We start from the raw sequence: 23,984 nt of genomic DNA, 5'->3' as shown, positions 1-23,984 counted from the left end.
CATTCCAGGGTTACCTATTCTCCACCCTCGATAAGGGATCAAGTACTTCACCCTCAGTTGGAAGTTAGGGTGAAGGAAAGAAAGAAAGAGACCCCTCCCTAATTCAATTACTAAACTATACAACCGTGCAAATGCACCCTAGGACCGCCCTACAATTCTATGTTGTCGCTAGTCCCCAGGATTCCTTCGACCAATGCCCTTTCAATAGTAGGGAGTAGGGGCCCTTCATCGTATTCTTCTCTGTAATATGAGGGATCTGGTAGTTACAAGTACACAATAAACTCTACATGCCAAGAGGACTAAAGTTGCCCGAATGAAGGTTGGGGTGGGTGGGAGGCCCTTAACCCCCCACCCATACCCACATGTGCTCAGAGTGGTGCAAATGGAAAGGGGTGATTCCCTTTCAACTAGGTGTTTGTTTAGATAGAAGAACAAGACATTTTAAATGTTGAGTCGCACGGATCAATGAATGCCCGACCCTACAGGGGGGCGGCCTGCCTGCCTTCGGAACCAACAGGGTAAACTATGTAGCATACCCGAGCGGAGTGGAGACAAAAAGAAGTTCCTCTCGTGCCATTTGATGATGTTAATGGAAGGGAATTCCAGATCGGCCCCTACTATTCTAAGGGGAAAGGAAGGGCTCCACTCAGAAAATAGAAACAACTCTTTGGCCAAACAAACATCCAAACACTTGATACTGGTTGGCTAATTAATCAGCTTGCTCCAATAAGGGGGCATAGTTGCCCACCCCCCCTACAATTCTATGGGCTATTCTATTGGGAAGAATTGAACGGAGCTTTCACCATAGGGATAGGGATAGGGCATTGCTCGGCGATCGAACCAGTCACCTTTCTCGGCTTGGCTGTTAGGAATAGGTGTTTTAAACCTTGAATATAACATTGATTTTTTTTTTTTAAATGTAACTAAATAATCAAGTTTGTTTGTGGTGCATCCTAGGTGATGTGTTTAGCCACATTAAATTTTATTTGGGACCACTTTCAAATTTGTATGTAACATTGGGTTAATTTTTTATGTTTGGGAGACATAAGATAATATTTAATATTTAGAGAAAGATATTTAATAAAGTGAAAAATTAGTACCCAAAATTAAATGGTTTTGTGAACTCATGGTTTTGGATCTAGAGGCTATGTTTTTTCTCTATGAGGGTTTTCCAAAGGTATATTTTGTGTTATCTTGTGATATGAATTTGATATTTGCATTTGGTTATTTGTATACTTGTATGAAATTGTTATCTTGTGATATGTCTCTGATATTTTATTTTGGTTATTTGTATAATTGTATGACTTCTTCTCTCTTGGAGAGTTATGCAGAAAATAGATTGATCATCATGGTTAATTTTCCTAACATTTGGTATCAGAGCTATGTTTGTGGTTGCCGGGTTTCTAGATCCCTATGAGAGTATAACCATTAGATGAGTAGATTTTATTGAATCCATATGAATGCAAGGGGTTTTCAATAATTTCAAGGTATGGGCACATGTTTCACATGTTAATTTACAAATCTAGGGTATTGGGATTGTATATTTGTGGTTAATTTCTTTGCAGTTATGGGATTTGAATCTAAGTTTTGGGATTTTTTTTTATGGGTGTCTATTATGATAGTTTTGGAGGAGATATTTAAAAAATAACCCCTTGGTATAAAAAAGACATCACCATTGGATCTAAGAGGCTTGAGAGTCAAAGATTGACATAAAATTTGACTTATTTTGAATTTGTTAAAAAAAGGCAAAAAAATTGCCCCTAACCCTAGCCTTATGGTCACACGAGTTGAGAAAATTTTTATAAAAAAAAATGATTATAAGGGGGAGTTCATATATCACCCATCCTTGGTATGCAGTGAAAGTGCACCTTAATGGTACCAATATAAGTGGGTACCATCAGGGTACCTCTGGTACCTAGTTGATTAATGTCAACCTTTATTTGCCACACCCACCATTGTTTCTTAAATCACTAGAAAAATCAATAATAAAAACTTGTAATTAAATTTTATATCACAAAACTTTTGAAGTGCATCAAAATTAAAAATTAAATTATATTTTATATCTTGGCAGGTTTGACTACACTCAAACCATCCACTAGCACTCACCAATGGTTCACTGCTTGGGCTTCATCAATGCTCCACTGCCACTAATGGAACCGCCTAGAGGTGACACTACTTGTACTTTGTAGTATAGAAAATTGTAACTCCTTATAATGATACTCTTCTTTTTGGGCCCTTGCTTTAGTGTCCCTTCTTTTGGGTCATTTACAAACTATTTTGGTGTTATCTCATCCAAATTGCCATCATATTCTCATTTGGTGACCTGATCCTATGTTGCAACCTTGTGCACTCTGCTAACACTTTTAGATTTCCCTTTTTTGGGTTGATTACAATTCCTAGCACCACAGTCCCTCCAAAAGGGGCCCAAATTTGAGCATGCTAGAGTGTCGATTCTTGCCATTTGTGATCCAATCCTGATATTCTGATATGACCATTGAAAGTTAGCCTAAATGAGAAAATACCTTGAGAGTGCTATATAAGGGAATAATTTATCATTCACAAATTCTAATTCATAATCCACAAGTTTCATTAAGCATTCAATTTCTTCATTCAAGAGAAAATTTGAGTAGAAGGTGTTGTACATATGTTATCATTGATGTTAGAAAGGTGTCAATTGTGCTAGTCACAACAATCATCGATAAAATGACATATGAAAGATTAAAGAATGTATAATACTAACATGTCATATCAAAGCATTTATAGTTGTATAAGTATTGTGGCTAGCTATGTGATTTATTTAGTTGAAGAATGTCTGTAATATCATGTTGTGTCTATTCATATTGGTGGAAGTTATTTGGAATGTTTGAGGTAAGATACATAGATAGTAAAGCTTATTATAGTACCTTGTTTTGATTCACATTTCTTCATAGTTGTGAGTTATAACATGTGGTTTGAAAGGAGAGCATTTCTACACTTTTTTTTATCATATTCCAAATTTTCTAGAATTGGTGTTTAGCAAGAAGAAAGTTTGAAGTGATAGAGGGGTCATTATGATGGTTACTTAACTAGGTTGCTTTGGTTTTATGTAGGTGAGGCTTGTAGCATCACCAAAGTTACCATGTGAATGACTGCTGGAACCAAATTGGACTATATGGGTAACCGCATGTTGTGTTCTATCTTTTGGAGTAGTGTGTGGGCTTTTGGACCTAACCTATTACATGTTTGGACATGTTTGGTCAAGGAGTTTTGGTGTGGCCAAATTGTGGATATTATTTCTATGTTTTGGGTAAAAAAATTAATATAATTATAAATATAACTCATATATATAGTGATCTAGGATTTTTTCTATGTTGTAGTTGTTGCAGTTGCCACTAGAATGCTATGTAATTAGGGCTCAAATGCAAATATCATAATAAATGTAATGTGAGTTGTATTCCAATCATTGTATGTCATTATCAAAAAACCATATGCAATGTGGGATAATTTTTTAAGGTTGATCAGATCAAGTGCAAGTTGTATTACTTATTTTGAAGGTCCACAATCCATATATTTGTATTCAAGTAGGACTTATGTCTTACATGTTGAATTGGTGCTCAAATTTTTGTGCTAGGAATCGGTTTCTCTAGTAGATTGGTGCTTGTAAACAACATTAGGGATGTGTCTCTAATAGGTTTGTACCTACTTCATATTGTAAGTGATTCATTTCTTTCTAAGGCTAGATTTAGGTAGTATATCCAAGCAGCTATTCACCATGGTTTTTCCCATCTTGGTTACCACTTAAATCTAGTGTTAATTGTGTGGATGAAGTTCTTGAGTTGTTTAATTGGTATATCATTATAAATATTTGTTAAATGTTGTAATTCCCACCAAAATAACCTAGAGAAATAATTATAATCTAACCACAAATAGAGATAATTTTTTTTTAAACATCAATTAATGCAAAATGAACAACTACCATAAACATTTCAAATGAATCATTTACTATCTGCTACATTGTATAGAACCTCATGAACATAATCATAGCATCATATAATGCAAGCGGAAATAATAATAATATAGCAACTATCATATCATCACATATTTCATTCATATATCCTATCTCTAGGGTACTTCAACATCACTACTTGATAACAACATCTACATACTATCATATTTCCCATTTAACCTCAATCTCTAAGTTTACATTAATCATCTAGCACATTATAAATCCATATAACCATCTCTATGAATAGGGCTAGATCATTTCCTTAAGAGTCATATTACATATCATCAAGATTATTATTCGCATTCATATACATGAGTTATAATAGAAAGTACTAACCTTTTCTAAAATAGGATTCCATATAGTACTATATAAAATGAATCTATCTCATGGACTCAAATACAACAAGAATTCATATGTACTAATCCTTTTCTTATTCCATCATAGAATCTCAAACTCTTTATTACAAGATGAACATCCAATACAACTTAGAACATACAATGATTACATCTTCTTTTCATTACAGGTTCATAGTCTCTACTACTACATCATATCCTAATGCATACTAATACAAGTTACATAAGTACATTACCTTCTCTCACATTTACAAGTCATCATGATACAATTTTATCTCTAATACATAGAAATCAACTCCATAGATCATCCGCATAATGAAGAACCTGTTGGCAATTTTTGTGCCAATGTTAGCAGAGCTCATAGCCAAGATTTTAGTGTGGCTAATGCTTCATGTTAGTCAATACCGATAACACGTCATGTTATCGGTCTCAACAGAGTTAGCTACTTCTTCATAAATTTTGAAAAAGAGTCATATACCATGAGGGTTATATGATGTTGATGCAAAGCCCTCCTTGTAACCTACCAAACACCTCCAAATGTATGATACTAACCCCCTAGCACATGAATGGGATCCTATCAAGGCAAGGCTCTACAACTTTAGTACAATCTTCTCACTATCTTCAAGACTCTTGCCTACTCAATCAGGGGTATCTTGCTACAACACACTCCATGATACCTCCAAGGGCTAAAAATAATTTGCACACTGGTTTTGGGTCATACAAGACTCCCCAAGGTCAGAAAGAGCACTGGTTGCAAGGATACATGCTCATTCCTTAAGAAACTCACACAATTAGGCCTACTTGCTTGTAGCCCTATTTAGCAGGTAAAGGGACCTTAAGTTAAAATTTTCCCAAAAAAATTTGGCAAAAACATTATGGATTCAAACACCCTTTTGGAATTTATTCAAGTCCCCAAAAGAAAGGGTCAAGGTCTAGACAAAAACGGTCTTTGCCAGTAGGAAGTTGACTGTCCTAAAAGGGCTAATTAGGCCTCTTTTGTGAAGCAACTATGCTCAGATGAATGAAACTGTCAATTAAAATCCCATGGGCATGTTGGGAAACATAAAACAATGAGGATTCTAGGGTTACACGCTTGGAATCATCGCAATTTGCACACATGGTGCTTTTGTTTGTTCAGGGTCTAGGTAGCTACATAGAGATATTTACCTAGGGTAGCTCCAAACACTTCTCTCCCTTGCTCCTCCTAAAAAACACTATTGGAAATATAAAATAAATTGACTATAGCTTCGTTTCACCAAATCCCATGAGCCTCAGATTGGTAAAGTGCAAGATATGGCCATGAAGGAGGAAAAACCCAAGGTAAACCCTGGTTTTTCGGGTACCTACAACAAAACTTGAATATCAGGAGAAACACACACAATCAAGACTTCAAATCAAAACCAAAATAGAGTTAACTCTCTTCTCAAATTAATTCACATCATTAGGAATGGATCCCAATCCGTACAGAACCGTACCATGGACCAAAACTCCAGAATTGCAGGAAAAACTCAAAATTTTATTAGTTTGGTTGCATAAAAACTCTTCTCCGTACAATCACCACTTGGAAATTGAATCCACAAGGTGTATAAACCATTCCTCAACTGATCTCAACCAAAAATAAAGAGGTTAGAGCCATTGGAGAGGTTTCAAATTAAAAAATGCAATATGTCTTCCTTCTTGACTGAGCACTTCTCCAATGGCCATATGACTAGCATCAAATTCCACTTGAAAGATCTTGTTGAAGTCAGGTAGGGAAAGGATCAGATGTTCTGAAACTTTTCTTGTCAGTTTTTCAAAAGAGTTATCTGCTTCTTCTATCCAACTAAACCTACACTTTTGTCCTCACTTTATTGTATCAAGCATAGGGGCACAAATATGACTAAAGCCTCTTATAAACTTCCTATAGAAGGTAGCTAAGCCATGGAAACTCCTAACATCATTCATTGTCCTAGGTGTAGGCCAAGACAAAATGGCACTCACCTTTTCTTGATCCATTTTTAATTCACCATATGAGATCACAAATCCCAAGTAAATGATCTCTTCCTGCATAAAGAAACATTTTTCCAAGTTGATCATTAATTGTTCTTCATACAATCTCCTTAGGACCAGGTATACATGCTTTAGATGTTTTCCTTTGGTTTGACTGAAAACTAGAATGCCATCTAAGTAGACTATAACAAATTTCCCTATGAAATCCCTCAAGACGTCATTAATTAACCTCATAAAGGTACTAGGTACATTGGATAAGTGAAAGGGTATGACTTTCCACTCATACAACCCCTCATTTGTTTTAAATGTAGTCTTCCATTCATCTCCCGACCTAATCCTAATCTGATGATAGCCACTCTTTAAATCAATTTTTGTAAAATATCTAGCACCCCCCAAACAATCTAACAAATCCTCAATCCTAGGCATGGGAAACCTATACCTGATAGTAATCTTGTTGATATCTCTTGAATTGGTGCAAAGCCTCCAGGTGCCTTCCTTTTTAGGTGCCAAGACTGCAAGGAATGCACATGGGCTCAAACTTTTTCCAATCAAGCTAGATTCCAACAATTCTTCAACCTGTTTTGCCATCTCAACATTCTGATCTGATGTGAGCTTGTATGCTACTTTATTAGGCAATGTGGGTCTAGGTATAAGGTCTATACAATGGTTTATGTCCCTCACAGGAGGTAGTGACCTTGGCATGCCATCAGAAATGATGCCCTTGTATTTGTCTAGTAGTTGCTGCACTACAGGGTCAATCAATCTCAATCTATCCTCTTTCTTATCCTCAAACCTCTCCACCTTTGTTACTGTTGGAATAGGGATAAGGGCATAATAGACCATGCCTTCATTTGCTATGTTCTTCATGAATTGTTTCCCTCCTAATATCAACACCTTGGATTATTTTTGTTTGGTCTCCTCCTCACCCTCCACTAAAGGTAGCAACTCAATCACCTTACCATCCTTGGTAATGGAATATGTATTCCTAGCACCATCATGTTGTGCCTTCAAATCAAACTGCCATGGTCTCCCAAATAGGAGATGGCAAGCATCCATCTTTGCAATGTCAAACATCAACCTATCTCTATAGGTTCCAATCTGAAATTCCACCCAAGCCTGCTCTTCCACAACAACCTATTGTCCTTGTGTGAGCCATGAGACCTTGTAGGGATAAGGGTGAGGTAATCTCCTCAAATTCAGTTTCTCCACCATCTCTAGAGACGCAAAGTTCTCAGTTGAACCAGAATCTATTACGACCTCACTGACCTTTCCACCTACTTTGATAGTGGTCTTGAATAGAGATTTCCTCTGTGGGGATTCTCTATTAGACATCTTCATAGTGGTTACCGCTCTTCTGATCATCAAGGCTTCACCTCTTTCCAGGTATCCATAATTGTCAAGGGTATTGACACTTTGGTATGTGTTTTCACTTGCCACACTTTGACAGTCAGCCTCTAAAATCAAGTTAGTTCTTCTTTATCCTATGGAACTAGTAGGTTTCTCAGGGCATCTATTAGCCATGTGTCCTTCTTGATTGTAGTTATAACATCTGATTGGACCTCTACCTTGAGATTTTCATCTAAATGGTGGTCTTATTCCTCTGAAGTTACCTCTCTGATTGTATCCTCCATTGTTGTTGGAACTGCTCTCTCCTTTAGTGCCTTCTTGACTAGTTTCACTTTGATTTCCAAAGCCATTTCCTTTGCTTCTGAAAAAGTTTCTTCCACCCCTCTACTATCTTCCTCTTCCTTTATTATTCTGCTCTTGTCTCCTTTTGATCTTCTCTTCCACCTTGATATCAAGTTGATGGCATCTACCAATGGTATCCGGGCTAAGAAGGTTCAATTCTTCTTGAATACTGACCTTAATCCATTCAGGTACCAGGCAACTTTCTCACTCTCTTCCTCTTTTGTTTTAGACTTCATGCATAGCCTTTGGAACTCCTCTGTATATGAGTTCACATCCATCTCTTTCTACTTGAGATTTTGTCTCCTCTTATGGAGTTGTATTTCATAGTCTTTGGGTACATAGGCCTCTTTAATTAAAGCAACCATCCTCTTCCAAGAAATAATATTGGGCTTATTGTCCTTCTCTCTTTCCTCTTGGACAAAGTTCCACCAAGTTAGGGCTTCTCCCTTCAACTTGGACTTAGCATTCTTCACCTTCTGGTGTCTTGGAATGTCTTTGCACTCAAAGAAACTAGATAGGGATTCTATCCAATCCATCACAACATCTAGTTCCTTCTTCCTAGTGAAAGTTGGCAAATCAATCTTCTGCTCCATGGTTCTCCTCTCCAAAGAAGTGCCTCTGGTCAGGAGGAATCGCCTCTTCCTTCAGCATAGGGATCTCATCCTCATCCCCTTCATCACAACTACAAGTACCTCCATCTTCCTTCCCATCTACTCTTCCTCTCAACCTCTCTAGCTCCCTCTGCATTGCATTGCAAGTAGTGGCCTACTCTCTCACAATATTTGCCAATTCCATGTTGGTGATTGGTCCTCTAGGGACCTCTACTTCTTGTCCCTCTGACATCTCTCAATTTTCTATCTCCTTACCAAAGTTGTTACTAGCTTTGATACCACTTGATGCAGAGCGCTCCTTGTTACCTTCCAAACACCTCCAAATGTATGACACTGACCCCCTAGCACATGAATGGGATCCTATCAAGGCAAGGCTCTACAATTTTAGTACAATCTTCTCACTATCCTCAAGACTCTTGCCTACTCAATCAGGGGTATCTTGCTACAACACACTCCATGATACCTCCAAGGGTTAAAAATCATTTACACACCGGTTTTGGATCATACAAGACTCCCCAAGGTCAGACAAAGCACTGGTTGCAAGGATACATGCTCATTCCTTAAGAAACTCACCCAATTAGGCCTAGTTGCTTGTAGCCCTAGTTAGCGGGTAAAGGGACCTTAAGTTCAAATTTTCCCAAAAAATTTAGAAAAAAATTATGTATTCAAACACCCTTTTGGAAGTTATTCAAGTCCCCAAAAGGAAGGGTCAAGGTCTGGAAAATAAAGGTCTTTTCCAGTAGGAAGTTGACTGTCCTAAAAGGGCTAATTAGGCCTCTTTTGTGAAGCAACTATGCTCAGATGAATGAAACCATCAATTAAAATCCCATGGGCATGTTGGGAAACATAAAAAAATAGGGATTCCAGGGTTACACACCTGGAATCATCACCATTTGCACACATGGTGCTTTCGTTTGTTTAGGGTCTAGGTAGCCACATAGAGATGTTTACCTAGGGTAGATCCAAACACTTCTCTCCCTTGCTCCTCCTAAAAAAAAATCTTGGAAATATAAAATAAATTGACCATAATTTCCTTTCACCAAATCCCATGAGCCCTCGATTGGTAAAGTGCAAGATATGGCCATGAAGGAGGAAAAACCCAAGGTAAACCCTAGTTTTCTGGGTACCTACAACAAAACTTGAATATTAGGAGCAACACACACAATAAAGACTTCAAATAAAAACCAAAATAGATTTAACTCTCCTCTCAAACCAATTCACATCATTGGGAATGGATCCCAATTAGTACAAAACCATACCACAGACCAAAACTCCAGAATTGCAGGAAAAACTCAATATTTTATTAGTTTGTTTGCATCAAAACTCTTCTCCATACAATCACCACTTGGAAATTGAATCCATGAGGTGTATAAACCATTCCTCAACTTATCTGAACTGAAAATCAAGAGGTTAGAGCTATTGGAGAAGTTTCAAATTACAAAATGCAAAAAAGTGCATAAAAGTTGCTCATGACAACTTTTGACAACTTTTGCAAAAGTTGTCAAAATGTCATCTTTCACCTCCTAATGCCTTGGGTAAAGTTCAAACCCTCTTAAAACATCTTAAAACACTTAAAACCAACACATTTTATCCCTTATTGTATTGGAATTCCTAATTGGCTCATAGAAATGCCAAAATAGGAGTTTGGCTCACAAGATGGGGTTCATTATTATAAACATATAATGCATGATTGAAAACCTATATAAAACATCCTAAAGCCATTTTTAATGACTTATCCTCCCTTATAAGAGTCTGACTTGACATCTTGAAGGGTTTGATGAGGTGCCCCTGCACCAAATGTGTCAATAACATGAGTGTTAAGGACCCCGTGCCTAATATTCTATATCAACAACTCATGTCAATAACATGTTGTGTTATTGATCGGGTCATGTTATTGACGGCCTCATTTTGCAATGTGTTATTTGGTATTGAGGCAGGCCCTAGTTGGCATCAAAGAACAACAAAGAATACATGGAGACAATGGCATCTCACGGGATAAGGTCTTGTAGGATAAGAGAACAAAGATAAAGCTTGGATTGCTTATCCCGCGGAGATAAATAAAGATAGTTGAAACTACGTAGGATAAGCAAAGTGACAAGGAAAATAAAAAAGGTATCTTATCCCGCAAGGTGGAGTGTGGAGTGAAAAGGTGCCATGGGATAAGAAGACAAAGCAAAATAAAGCAAAGGCTTATCCCATGAGGTAAACATAGACAACAAAGGGACCCGTGAGATAAGAAGACAAAGGAAATGCAAAGGGGATAGTTGTTCCCCTTATCCCACGTGGTATACATGATCATTTAACGGTCAAACACACCCAGTGAGGCATGAACCCAGGATGCCATGCCAGACATCTATGGCCATTGGATCTTCATAAAGGCCCGATCTGATGACCACATTTTAATCATCTTTTGGGACTGCCAGGTGCGTAGGTGGAGAGATCTCATGCATCAATCTTTGTGTGAATCTCTCAGATCAATGGTGGAGGTTCAAATTCATAGTGGTTATTGGGTTTTGAATGCTCTGTGCAGGATGGTTCTTGACCCAATGGTCAAGGTCATTCTTTGTTCATTCAGCGCTTGATTTTGGACCCGATCTCACATCAACCACCAAATTTCAATGACATAATTCTAGAGGTGACTCCTACAGGCTATTTTTTATGCTACCCATAACGTCTTCAATGCGGTTTAGAGAATCTTTTCCCTACAAGAGTTTTTGGCCATGCTTGTCAACAGGGATTACTTCAATCGGGGGGTGATTTTCATGCTTCTCGAGACAGAGGATCAACTTGCAGAGCTGACACAACATGTCATCAGATTTGTCAATTTGATCTCTTCTCCTCCTCTCTAATTTTTGTAACCTAATCTGAGTAGAGTTAGGGTTTCCATCATTGTAACCATCTCATTTATGTCTAATCTATAAAATAAATTTTTGTAATTTTCTCATCATCTTCTCCTTCTTTTTCTTCTGCATAACTCTTCATGTTTCTCTGCACTTGTAAAGTTTTTCCTTGCCCTTGTACGAATGGAATTCATTTGTTTTCCCTTATTCAGTTCTTTCAATCTGTCTAAGGTTTTACCTTATTGTCTGAATGCACCTCTTTTAGTTTTCTCAATCATAGCTAATTGTGTTGAATCCATCTTTGAATACAAATCATGAGCCAATTATCATCTCCCTTTGTATCTCGTAAGAGCCCCAACCTTCATCTTTTCTCAAATAACTTATTTTGATTGAATCTTGTGTATGCTTTGGTGTTTTCATTTATGCTCTATGTAGCCATAGGCAGGGGACATCATCATTTCAGTCTGGGTGCAAACCCTTTTCCCTTCTTTCATGCAACCCTTCTCTCTCTCCCTTTTCCCTATCAGATCTTAGATTAATATAACCAGTGTTGGGTTGGTCCAACACTCTGCATTTCAGATTGAAAAAGAATTTGACCTTCTCTAGAGACTCAACCTCACATAGCGCAAGGTCCCACACTTGAGAGGTTATTTCCATGTTTCACAAGGTTGATGACCAAGGTCTCTTGGGTCATTAAGGGTGCAAACTTTTGTGACAACAATTTTTGGCACACCTGGTGGGACAATTTCAACATTCTTGCTGAGGATTCAATGCTTTTCCTAAACAATTCAGCCTTTGGAGAAAATCAACCAGGAACTTGGTGACTCTTTTAAGGACAAATTCAATCTCTCGGTGATGCGAGTTGCATCCCATGCCAAGAAGACAAAACAAATCATCATCAAGAGGTAATTTTCAATTTATCTAATTGTAGCTAGGAAATGTGGAAATCATCAAAGCAATATAAACATTAGCCTAGTTCAATCACGAAAACTGAAATGCAATGATAATAATCCTAAAAACATTCAATGAAAACATGAAGACAAGACATTCTAAATGAAATCTAAGCAAACCAAATGCAGATGTCTCCTTCATGTGGCTCCACTATCCTTCTTTCTCCTTCAAATAGCTTTGTTTTGTGGATCTCACCTACAAGTGCATACGCATGAGATGAAAGCAAGATTGACAAGATAGCATGACAATATAAGGGTACTAGAAGCGTGATTGATTCGACCAGGGACTTTGATTGAAGAAATTCATCCAATTTATAGACAAATTGGAGAAAAGATCAGATTAGCATGAAAATGATTCGAATGGAAATTCAAATCAGGAATAGCAAAATTATGACAAGTGTATGACAAATTGCTATGCAAGGATTTATGATGATTTATGACAATTTATGACAAATTACTATGCAAGAATTTATGACAAGTTTTTGAAATAGAAATAGACATTAGAAGCAATTAGAAAATTAGGTTAGAAATGATGACTTGGAATTTAGGAAATTGATGAAAATTAGGTAAATTAATTAATAATTTCTCATTCATTAATTAATTCACAAAGAGAGGAGAAATTAGTTAGCCAATTAAATAAACATTTAATTGTGACAAGAAGACTTAGGATAAATAAATAAATTATTTAACCTAGAGGGAAAATGACAAACAAGGTTAAATGAATAAATCATAAAACCTTAGAAGATGAATTAGAAATGCAAGGACGACAATTAGGTCTTGACAAAAGATAATTGATGTCGATTTGATCATGATTCTGATTAACAAAGGACCAATGCTGACAAATGATTTGATTGATAAATGTGCCAATTGACGAGGAACAATGACTAATTGATCCAAATTGACATGATTGAGAAGGACGACGATCGATGACAAACCGATCGCAAAATGACAAGATTGACAAGTTGATAAGGATCGACCAAAATCATGACTGAAAATTGTTATCGACAAGACCTAATTCGAAAGTGAGAAAAATGAGGAATGCAGAAGAAGGACTTGATGCTCGCAAATGATAAAGACCAAGTGCGCAACATGGAAGAAATGTTAATGCGATGCGAAAACCCTAAAATAAGGCAATGCACAAATGTTAAAGTATGACTCCACAAGCGTTGACCATTTTTAGATGTCTACATTTTGCCCCTCTTTGAGACAATGCGATTCTAAGCGTTGTTTCAAAGAACAATAATGAAAATGCCCTAGACAATGACAATGACATATGCATGCCCCCTCAAAGAATTGGCCAGAAAAATCCAGAAAAGAGGCCAAGTGATTGATAAGATTGACAGAAGATGATAGGTTCAAACGAATCAAACAGACTACCAAGACTGATGGAAGAAATGTTAGTAAGAAGAAATTAGACAGAGGACAGTTAGAGATGAAGAAAAACTTGCTTTTACAAATGCACATAAGTAGGTGAGAACCTTATTTGATATGGAAAAATGGATGCATAGCATCATGGCATTGAAGGCCAGAGCTGAAACGCAACCCTTTTTGCAAAAGACAGACACATCACACACAAGGAATGAGTGAAGCATCCTAGGGTGCATACATCAAGAGTCGAGGTATGTGCGGCGTTCACAAAGTGAACTTACTTATCACAGACACCCAATGATATAGTTGCCCCAGTTTGTGACAAACATTCCACAAACAACAAACACAACAAAAAAAGAAAGGGACCATGAACCATCCTGGTCACTCTAAATCACTCAGTGACATCAATGAGCAACATAGGAACATGATCGAAGATAAATCAATAAATGATAAGACTCGCTAATTCCAACAAGTCAAACAAACATCTTGATCTTCATTGTCAAAAGTTGAAAGTGCTGATAGGACAATCATGCTGTCTAGTTTCAGAGAATACGGTACACCGTCTAAGATAGGACACAATCTAGTTCGAGTATACCACACCCTGTATAAGACCCATGATAGTAGTGACAAGGACAAATGATTTTGAGGTTGATTGATATAACAATTTGGATCAGTTTGAATGTCTGATTTGATTGAAAAAGTTTATCGATGAATGCGTGGTTTCATTAAAGCACAATGTGTGATTGCGTGCCATTGGAGGGATGCTCAGTGATCTGTCTTATGCACAAAGGGGATATTTATTGCAAAATTCGTGTTTTGCTTTTTGAGTTTTTACAATTTTTTTTGTGTTCATTTTTTCAGGACTTTATTTGACTTTTTAGGGAGTTTTTTTTTTTTCATAACATTTTTCAATTTTTATGATTTGTTCAGGACATTTTTCAATTTTTTTTTGGATTTTTTTCAGGACATTTTTCAATTTTTTTTGGATTATTTCAGGATATTTTTCAATTTTTTTTGGATTATTTCAGGACATTTTTCAATTTTTTTTTTTTTTGATTATTTCAATTCGAAAGTTCCAGTGATTGATCATGACAAGGGGAACACACCCAATGCACATTTGAAAGATATATATGGAAACCAGGACTGAAACATATGCACAAGAAATGGAGTATGCAAGACAATGATGTTGACCAATTACAGGCCTGAAACAAAACATTGGGTCAGGACAAGGATGGACACGATAAATCTTTAGAGAGAAAGCATAGCTAGAGGTCATGATAGATGACAGAGCAATGATCGTTCTTACACATGGTGCCTGTTTGCTAGGTTTTCACCATGGTACTTACCCAAAGCGCCTATTTTCCAGGTTTTCACTAGAGGGCAAATCATTTTTCTTGACTTTTTTTGTTCTTTTCCTTTGTTTTTTTCACTTTTTTTTCTTTTTTTGTATTTTTTTCTTTTTTTTTATTTTTTTTGTATTTTTTGCTTTTTTGATTTTTTTTGTATTTTGACTTTTTCAATAGAAGATGGACACATGATAGGGGATGGAAGAAGGACTCAAGAATCTATTTGTTTGGATAGTAGCCTTGAAAAAAAATGGACCATGACCTTTAAAAGTATGCTCAAAGACATTGGTAGGATAAGGACATGGAAAATGAGATGAAACTAAGGCAAGGATTTATGCAAAGGATTGGACCAGAGGGATGGAAGGATGGAAAATATGCATTGGATAATGGATAGGGTATTGGAAGAACTATGCTTGAGTGGATGGAAATGAAGGCAAGATCAACATTGGCACACACCTTGAGGGGTGATGGACTGATGGAGGAAGAGTGGGTTTTGGATATGGAGATTTTGAGGAAGGAAAGGCTATGGATTATGGGACATAAGGGCCCAAAATGGATGAAGAAGGTGGTGGAGGAACAAATTTGAGAGGTTTGGATGGAGGAATAGAAATTTTAGGTGCCAATTTTGATGTTTCTTTAGGCTTTTGTGCTTCAAGAAGCCGCTTAGGGATCCACATGGTTTTTGATTTTTTATGCTTTTGTGGTTCCTTGGAGTGCATTGCTTGCATAAGGGATTTAGGAACCCATATATATTTTGACTTTGCTTTATTTTTCTCAGTGGGCCTTTGTGGCCTTTTGGATATATTTTTTTGTTTATGGATCAAATTTTTCTTTGTTTTGATATGTTGATTATATTGGACATGTTGATCCTTGAATACATGTGGATTGCTAGACTTATGACTTTTATACTTGGCATCCAAATTGCTTGGAGGAGGAAAGGAATGCATGGATGGATATGAATGAAATGGAGTTCTTTTGGATGGATGAAATTTAGTCAAGGATGTGTGCCTTTGCTAACCTTGCATAGAGGACGAAGGGATATAAGGACCTAAGATGGATGGAAGGTATGATGGGGAAGGTGTATGTTTTGATTTTGAAGGGATACCAATGTCTTGAGAGTGAGTTGTGTAGACATGACCCTTAATATTTTCTTTCATATTGAGGAGTTCTTTCTTGTGAAGGTCTACTCCTTTTCCTTTATAAATATCTTGACTTGTAGGATACTCTTTTCTTTGGGAAGAAGACGCGAGTCCATTATGAGGTGGATATGATATGAGAGAAATAATGAGATCTTGAAGTGGATCGGATTGCACCAAAGTGGAAGAACCCATTATGCATGTTGAGTGTTCATGAACATCTTGCACTAACACATTAGAATCATGAGGGGGATTAGGATCATGAGGGGGACTAGGATTGTGTAGTGGACATGGTTCAATGACAGGCTCTTCAAGAGATGGAATGGGAGAAATAATGGGATCATCAAAAGAAATGAGACCTTGGAGTGGATATGTTGGATTAGGACATGGAGATGGAGGAACAAGTGGATCTTGTGGAGGATCTGAAGGAATGATAGGGTCTTGTGTTGGAAATGAATTTGGAAGGATACTTTGATCTTGACAAGGAGGAAGATCATTGGATTCCTCTTTAAAGGTGCTTTGCTCTTGACTTTTAATGGGATCATCTAAAAGGATGGAAGGGATATCTTGATCTTTCTTAGGAAGTGGAATGCCAATGGGATTTGAAAGGACATTGTGTTCTTGGATAGAATTGATAGGAATAAGTGAATCATTGTGAGTGTCTGGGGAAATGGGATCCTAGTCAACAATTGGATGGGATGATAAGGTTTCAGGATCTTGATCTTGATTTTCTTTAGGACTCATTTCTTCATGCTCTAAATTATCCTCTTGACATGGGGTTGGACTTTGGATATGCATGGGGGATTGTGACAAGGGATTAATGCTTTGGCATGAAGTAAATGCACTTTGAACATTTGTGATGGATTTTGGCAAGGAATCATTGCTTGAACATGAGGAAGAGAGACTTTGAATGGGGTCCTCTAAAATAGGTAATGGCAATAAAGTGCATGGTGGCATTGGGTTTTGTATTTCTGAAACATGACAAGGATGTGCATCATGAATTGGATTATCTTGGCAATCAATTATGGATAGCCCTTGGATAATTGCATCCTTGGGTGTATTGTTTGATGAGGACAATATAGAAGGTTCTTGTGAAACTTCTAAAGGTGTAGGGATAGATGCCATTGGAGAGTCAATTTGTTTGTGGGGGGATGAGGCATTGCTAGACATAAGTGTATTATCTTGATCTTCCTCAAAGAACTCACTTGGTAATTTCCTTAAGAGCATTGCAATAAAGCCACCTTTCTTTCGAGGTTTTGACATGGTTGTATCTAGAATTTGAACTTGTTTGGAAAGGAGTTGGTTCTGATCTGATGTCATGTTTTGATATTGGACTTGGTTTAATTGTTCTGACATGTTTGAAACTTGGGTTGGTGTGTGCTGCAACCTTTGTTTTTGAATGTTTGGTTGTGGTTGTTGACATTGATATGTTGATTGAACTTGTTGATATTCCACCATTGGCTGAACTATTTGTTGACATTGTATAGTTGGTTGGACATATTGTTGAAATTGGACCATTGGTTGTATTGGCTGTATATGTTGAACAATTGGTTGTACTGGTTGAAAATCTGATTGATAGTAAAAACCTTCTTGTTCTTGTTGTGGAGGCACATAATGTTGAAATTGATGGTGTCTCTTTTCTTGAAATTGTTTCATCATCTCTATTTGGGAGAGGAGAGCTGGTATGTTTGATCGTTCAAGAAGAGATCTTACATCAATTGGCTCAATCTTTGGATTTTGACCTGGAAATTTTTGAAACATTTTGGACATTTGTGATCTATTCTTCTCAATTTTTTTCACTCTTTGTTCCAAAATCTCATTTTCTTGAGCTAGTTTCTCCTCTAGTTTTTGTATTTGGAGACTTGTTTCATCATAAAAAGTTTGATCAATGTTGCTTTGTTGTTGGGTTGGATAGAATTGTGATTGCATTGTTGGTTGATATGTCAAACTTTGTTGCATCATTGGTGCTTGGAACCTTGTTTCAATAGACATGTCACTATGCAATGTTTTTGGGATTTTTGATTTTAAAAGGATGGTGTATGATATGCAAGTAAATGCAAACTAAATAGATGAAAATGCAATCTATGGCAAGAATGCAACCTATGTTTTTGGTTGTTTTTCAAGATTTTGACAAACTTTTTGGAATGCAAATCTAAAAAAAAGAGACCCTTAGGAAATTGAAATGATGTCTAGACCTCAAAGGACAAAAGGACCAAGTGACAAAAGGACAAAATGACAATGTCTCCCCTATATGCTTGGATACTAAGCTAGGTTTGACCAAATGACATTGATGACAAAAACACAAAAGTTTGATAAGGTCAAGACTTCCTAATAATGACTTAGGGTTTATCAAAGAATTGGATTACTCAAGTATGACAAAACCTAGTTTTGACACTATATGCAAAGGGACAATTACTATGAAAATTACCCTAATATGATATGATAATGACCTAAGCTTAATGAAGAGACCTAGGGTATGCAAATGTGACCTAATGTTATGAGGACAAAGATGCAAATGCAAATGTATGACAATGTCAATCTAAGACAAAACCTAAGGTTGAATTATGAAATGGTATTACTCTAATGCAAGAGGACACATGCAAATGGATGACCCTTATTGATATGCATAGGGGTATGACCTAGGTGAAACCTAACCTTGGTAGTTGACAATGAATTTGCAAAATGCAAACCTAGGATGAACCTAAATCTAAGTGACATGAATGTTGAGACAAGATTTTGAAAAATGTTTGACAACCATTTTTGAAGGTGTTTTGAACTTTGTTGAATGAAATACTCTTGTGTTTAACCTTGTTTTGAATCAATTTGTCTTGTTTTTGAAATGAGACACAACTCAACTTTTGACAAGCAAAGAAGACAAGATATTTCAACTTAGACTCAAAACAATCATGCTCATTTATACATTTCTTATGGTAGGTAAGGACAGTAGGTACTTGAGAGGTAGACTCGTTATGAGCTTCAAGGAGAATACATAGATGCTTGACCCCACGGGCTCCCCTCCACGTCACTCACTTCTCAGGGCAACCAAGCATCAATCCCCATGGAAATCTCCCCATGGCAAACTTAGTATCTCTTCCAAGTATCCAAACTCCTCCTTCTCAAGCAACTAGAAGGATTTTGGCCTCTAAATACAAGGTGTTTAATAAAGATTTATGTTAAGCGCTACTCCTTAGTGTCACACAAGCATGATTGAGACATTAAGCCCACCAAGATACCAAACAAATGTAGTTGCGCAAGCATGATTTAGACCGTGAGGCCCTACTTAGATGTTGATATGAGAAAGAGTCCAAGGGTCATCACTTCCTAAGTAACTACAATTCCCATGTAACCCTTCCTTCAAAGCTTTCACCCATCAGGTATTTATTTATAGTGAGTTAGAATGCCAAGGTACTCTAGCTGTGCTCACTTTGGATCATTCCCCTCTCATGATTGTCACTTGCTTGCAAAAGAAAGCAAATGGTTGGGAAGGCAGGCCCTCTAGAGGTAACAAATAATCCAAAACATGAGAATGGTATTGAAGGTCTAGATTTCTAATCACCCTAAGAAGGATGAGAGCATACTCTCCTACTCCAATGTCAAACTCGACAAGCAAAGTGAACACATGTTCATTCCATCCTACTTAGCAAACATACTAGGTGCCTAATTAAAAATCACAAACACAAAGTTTGGTTGGAATATAAGGCAACCTGCAAAATCACTAAGTTAGGAGTTTGATTTGTTTGGTCTTTGACTAGAGAACTTGCAAACAATTCATTAGTAGTTTGTGAAATAATTCTTTGTCAAGCGTTTCGCCACAAAGCTACCAACAATGTTAGAGAATCAAGAGAAATGAATCACCATCAAAATTAATCCATAAAAGTTGTGATTCTTTGTCCTCTTAGATTAATCTATGTGAAATTTATCAAATTTACCACCCTAGATTAATCTAGATAAAATTTGCATAAATGCATGATTAATTTGCCAAGCTAAATTAATCTAGATGAAGGTTGCATGATTTTATTTTTGAAAATTTTGACCATTTACAGCAGCATAATTAAAAATGTCATAACTTCCTCAATATTTATCCAAATCACAAATAGTAAGATGATCTGGAAAGGTAAAAACATGATCTAATATACCCAGAAATAGTTTATTTTAATTCTATACGCAATTTTTTACGTGATCAATTGATTATGACTATTTTTTTTAGAAGAAAAATCTGCAATTTCTCCACAAAAAAAAAATCTGCAACTTAACAAAACATTCAAAAAAATATTAGATCCAAGCATGTTCACGTCGGGTTCACCAATTAATGTAGCTAGGAAATGTGGAAATTATCAAAGCAATATAAACATTAGCCTAGTTCAATCACGAAAACTGAAATGCAGTGATAACAATCTTAAAAACATTCAATGAAAACATGAAGACAAGACATTCTAAATGAAATCTAAGCAAACCAAATGCAAGTGTCTCCTTCATGTGGCTCCATTGTCCTTCTTTCTCCTTCAAATAGCTTTGTTTTGTGGATCTCACCTACAAGTGCATATGCATGAGATGAAAGCAAGATTGACAGGATAGCATGACAACATAAGGGTACTAGAAGCGTGATTGATTCGACCAGGGACTTTGATTGAAGAAATTCATCCAATTTATAGACAAATTGGAGAAAAGATCAGATTAGCATGAAAGTGATTTGAATGGAAATTCAAATCAGGAATAGCAAAATTATGACAAGTGTATGACAAATTGCTATGCAAGGATTTATGACGATTTATGACAATTTATGACAAATTGCTATGCAAGAATTTATGACAAGTTTTTGAAATAGAAATAGACATTAGAAGCAATTAGAAAATTAGGTTAGAAATGATGACTTGGAATTTAGGAAATTGATGAAAATTAGGTAAATTAATTAATAATTTCTCATTCATTAATTAATTCACAAAGAGAGGAGAAATTAGTTAGCCAATTAAATAAACATTTAATTGTGACAAGAAGACTTAGGATAAATAAATAAATTATTTAACCTAGAGGGAAAATGACAAACAAGGTTAAATGAATAAATCATAAAACCTTAGAAGATGAATTAGAAATGCAAGGATGACAATTAGGTCTTGACAAAAGATAATTGATGTCAATTTGATCATGATTCTGAGTAACAAAGGACCAATGCTGTCAAACGATTTGATTGATAAATGTGCCAATTGACGAGGAACAATGACTAATTGATCCAAATTGACATGATTGAGAAGGACGATGATCGATGACAAACCGATCACAAAATGACAAGATTGACAAGTTGATAAGGATCGACCAAAATCATGACTGAAAATTGTTATCGACAAGACCTAATTCGAAAGCGAGAAAAATGAGGAATGCAAAAGAAGGACTCAATGCTCGGAAACGATAAAGACCAAGTGCGCAACATGGAAGAAATGTTAATGTGACGCAAAAACCCTAAAATAAGGCAATGCACAAATGTTAAAGTATGACTCCGCAAGCGTTGACCATTTTTAGATGTCTACACTAACTTCCTTATTAAAGTTCTTGAATAACTAGAGGTAGAAATTATTTATCACCTACAAGGGGAACTCAAGCAGAATCACCTACACCCTTAGGGTCTCAGTCTACCCCTCCTTTTATCAGATTAGCACAGTGAAGAGGCCCTTCCATTCACATCAACAGACCCTTTTTCATATGGTAGTCCTTAGAACACATACCTTTGTCACCTTCAATGGTGGCAGTTCAAAAGAATGATATTCCAGTGGCAGCCTTGAAGGCTATACCATTTTTTTATGAGAGAGACATCTACCTCCTCAAAGTAACATATCCAAGATGTGGCAAGAATTCGCACTGTGTTTGATGTCACTGAAGACAATGTTGCAGTGAGGCTTCTTGCCTCCTCATTTAAGGGAAAGGCCCTACAATGGTATAGGGGTCTGCCCTCTGGTTCAATCCACAACTGGGACAAGTTAGGAGAAAAGCTATGCAAACACTTTAAAGACAAAAGGGATAATTTATCACTTATGGAGCAACTGTAAACCATGAAAAGAGTACCCCATGAGTTCATGGATGACTTTCATTATAGATTTTAAAAGACCCAGGATAGGATCCTAGTGTTGGTCAAGCCCTCTTCAAATGGTGCCTTTTTATATTTCCTAAGGACTCTTAATAGTAACCTTGCCACTATGATCTAGTCTATGGGTGGAGACAACCTTCCCAGAGCATATGACATTGCCATCAAGGCAGAGAACTACTTAATTCGGGCAGGGAAATTAGCCCCTAGGCCTCCAACACCTTTGTTCTTAGAGACTCTTACATAACAACCTACATCAGTGGCATCTACAGGTCAATCACTCAAAAATACACCTTCCCCTTTATCTTTAGAGATTAAGGAGCTCCAGACCTTGCTACAAATCTCACTACAAGCCTCTTTAGAGGCCTTAATGTAGAAAATGGATTAGAAAATGGACCAATGAATGCAGGGATTTGGGAATGAGTTGGTTTCAATTAAGAGATAGTTAACTCGGGCTAGCAAGCCTTGCCAACTATTAAATCAGTGTTGTCAGCAACAAAGGCCTAGTTAGCAAGGGCATAACCAATGGAGAAATCCTAGGCCCTTAAATAGTGTGAATCCCTTAGCTACTAGCACCTCCAAGGCTTTAGTACCAATAGAAAACAATCTTTCTTAGGAGCAAGAGTGGTGCAATTAATGAAATCAGCCACATGATCATACCTCTTGTTATAATGGTGATTTATATCAAGCCTTAGTTGCATAGGAGGAGCCAACAACATCTAAACAACAAAAAATTGGTGTTTTTCCAAACTACCCACTGGCAGATTCATCTTTTCTGAATTTGCAAAAGGCTGATTTTTTGTGGAATCAATCATACAAGTAGTGACCCTGTGGCCGGAAATACAAGACCAAGGAAGAGGGTCATAGACCTTAATGCTACTTCTACTACACCATCTCCATATTGTTGAGTAGATGAAGAGGGATAGCTTTAATATCTCAATGTGGGATGTTCTTGCTATCTCATCTCAGAGAGACCAGCTTCAAGATGCCCTAAAAGGAATAGATGTTGTAGTTCTTCAACTTCCACAAGCTTGGTGAAACCTATGGAGGCAGAGTATTTAAGAAAAAAATGATAAACCACCCCCATTCTATCTCTCTTTAATCATAGTGAATAGACTTGTTCATAATTATTTGATAGATAGTGAGGCCAAGAGCTCAGTTATTCCTAAGATAGTGGCTGGTCACCTAGGCATCAAATATGAACCTATGAACAAAGGAGTTATATAGCTTGATGGTAGAATAATTCAAACTGTGGGGGTCATTAAAGATCTAAATTTAATCTTGCATGCCTACCTAGGTTGCATCATATTGCAAGATATCTTAGTTATTGACCTCCCTTCTCACTTTGCCATTTGTCTATCAAGGGAATTCACTTCTAGGATATGTGGCTACCTATCCTCTTATTAGTCTCACATGCTTTTTAAAATAAGGTATGGGACCAAGGTGACCATTAAGGCAGAGCCTTTTGCCTTAAACCATATTGAGCCCTATATCCCAAGCCCCATAGAGATGAATTTCTCTTTCCATGAGAAGGATGAGGATATATTTGTTAGAGAGCTTGCAACTGAATTGGAGGAGGTTCCTGATTGCCTACTTGATGAATGGGTGAATTCTTTTCAGTTTGAACTAACTGATGAGGTCAGT

The sequence above is a fragment of the Cryptomeria japonica genome, chromosome 5 (assembly GCF_030272615.1).
Source record: "Cryptomeria japonica chromosome 5, Sugi_1.0, whole genome shotgun sequence".
NCBI lineage: Eukaryota > Viridiplantae > Streptophyta > Pinopsida > Cupressales > Cupressaceae > Cryptomeria > Cryptomeria japonica.
This window is presented reverse-complemented; position numbering follows the sequence as displayed.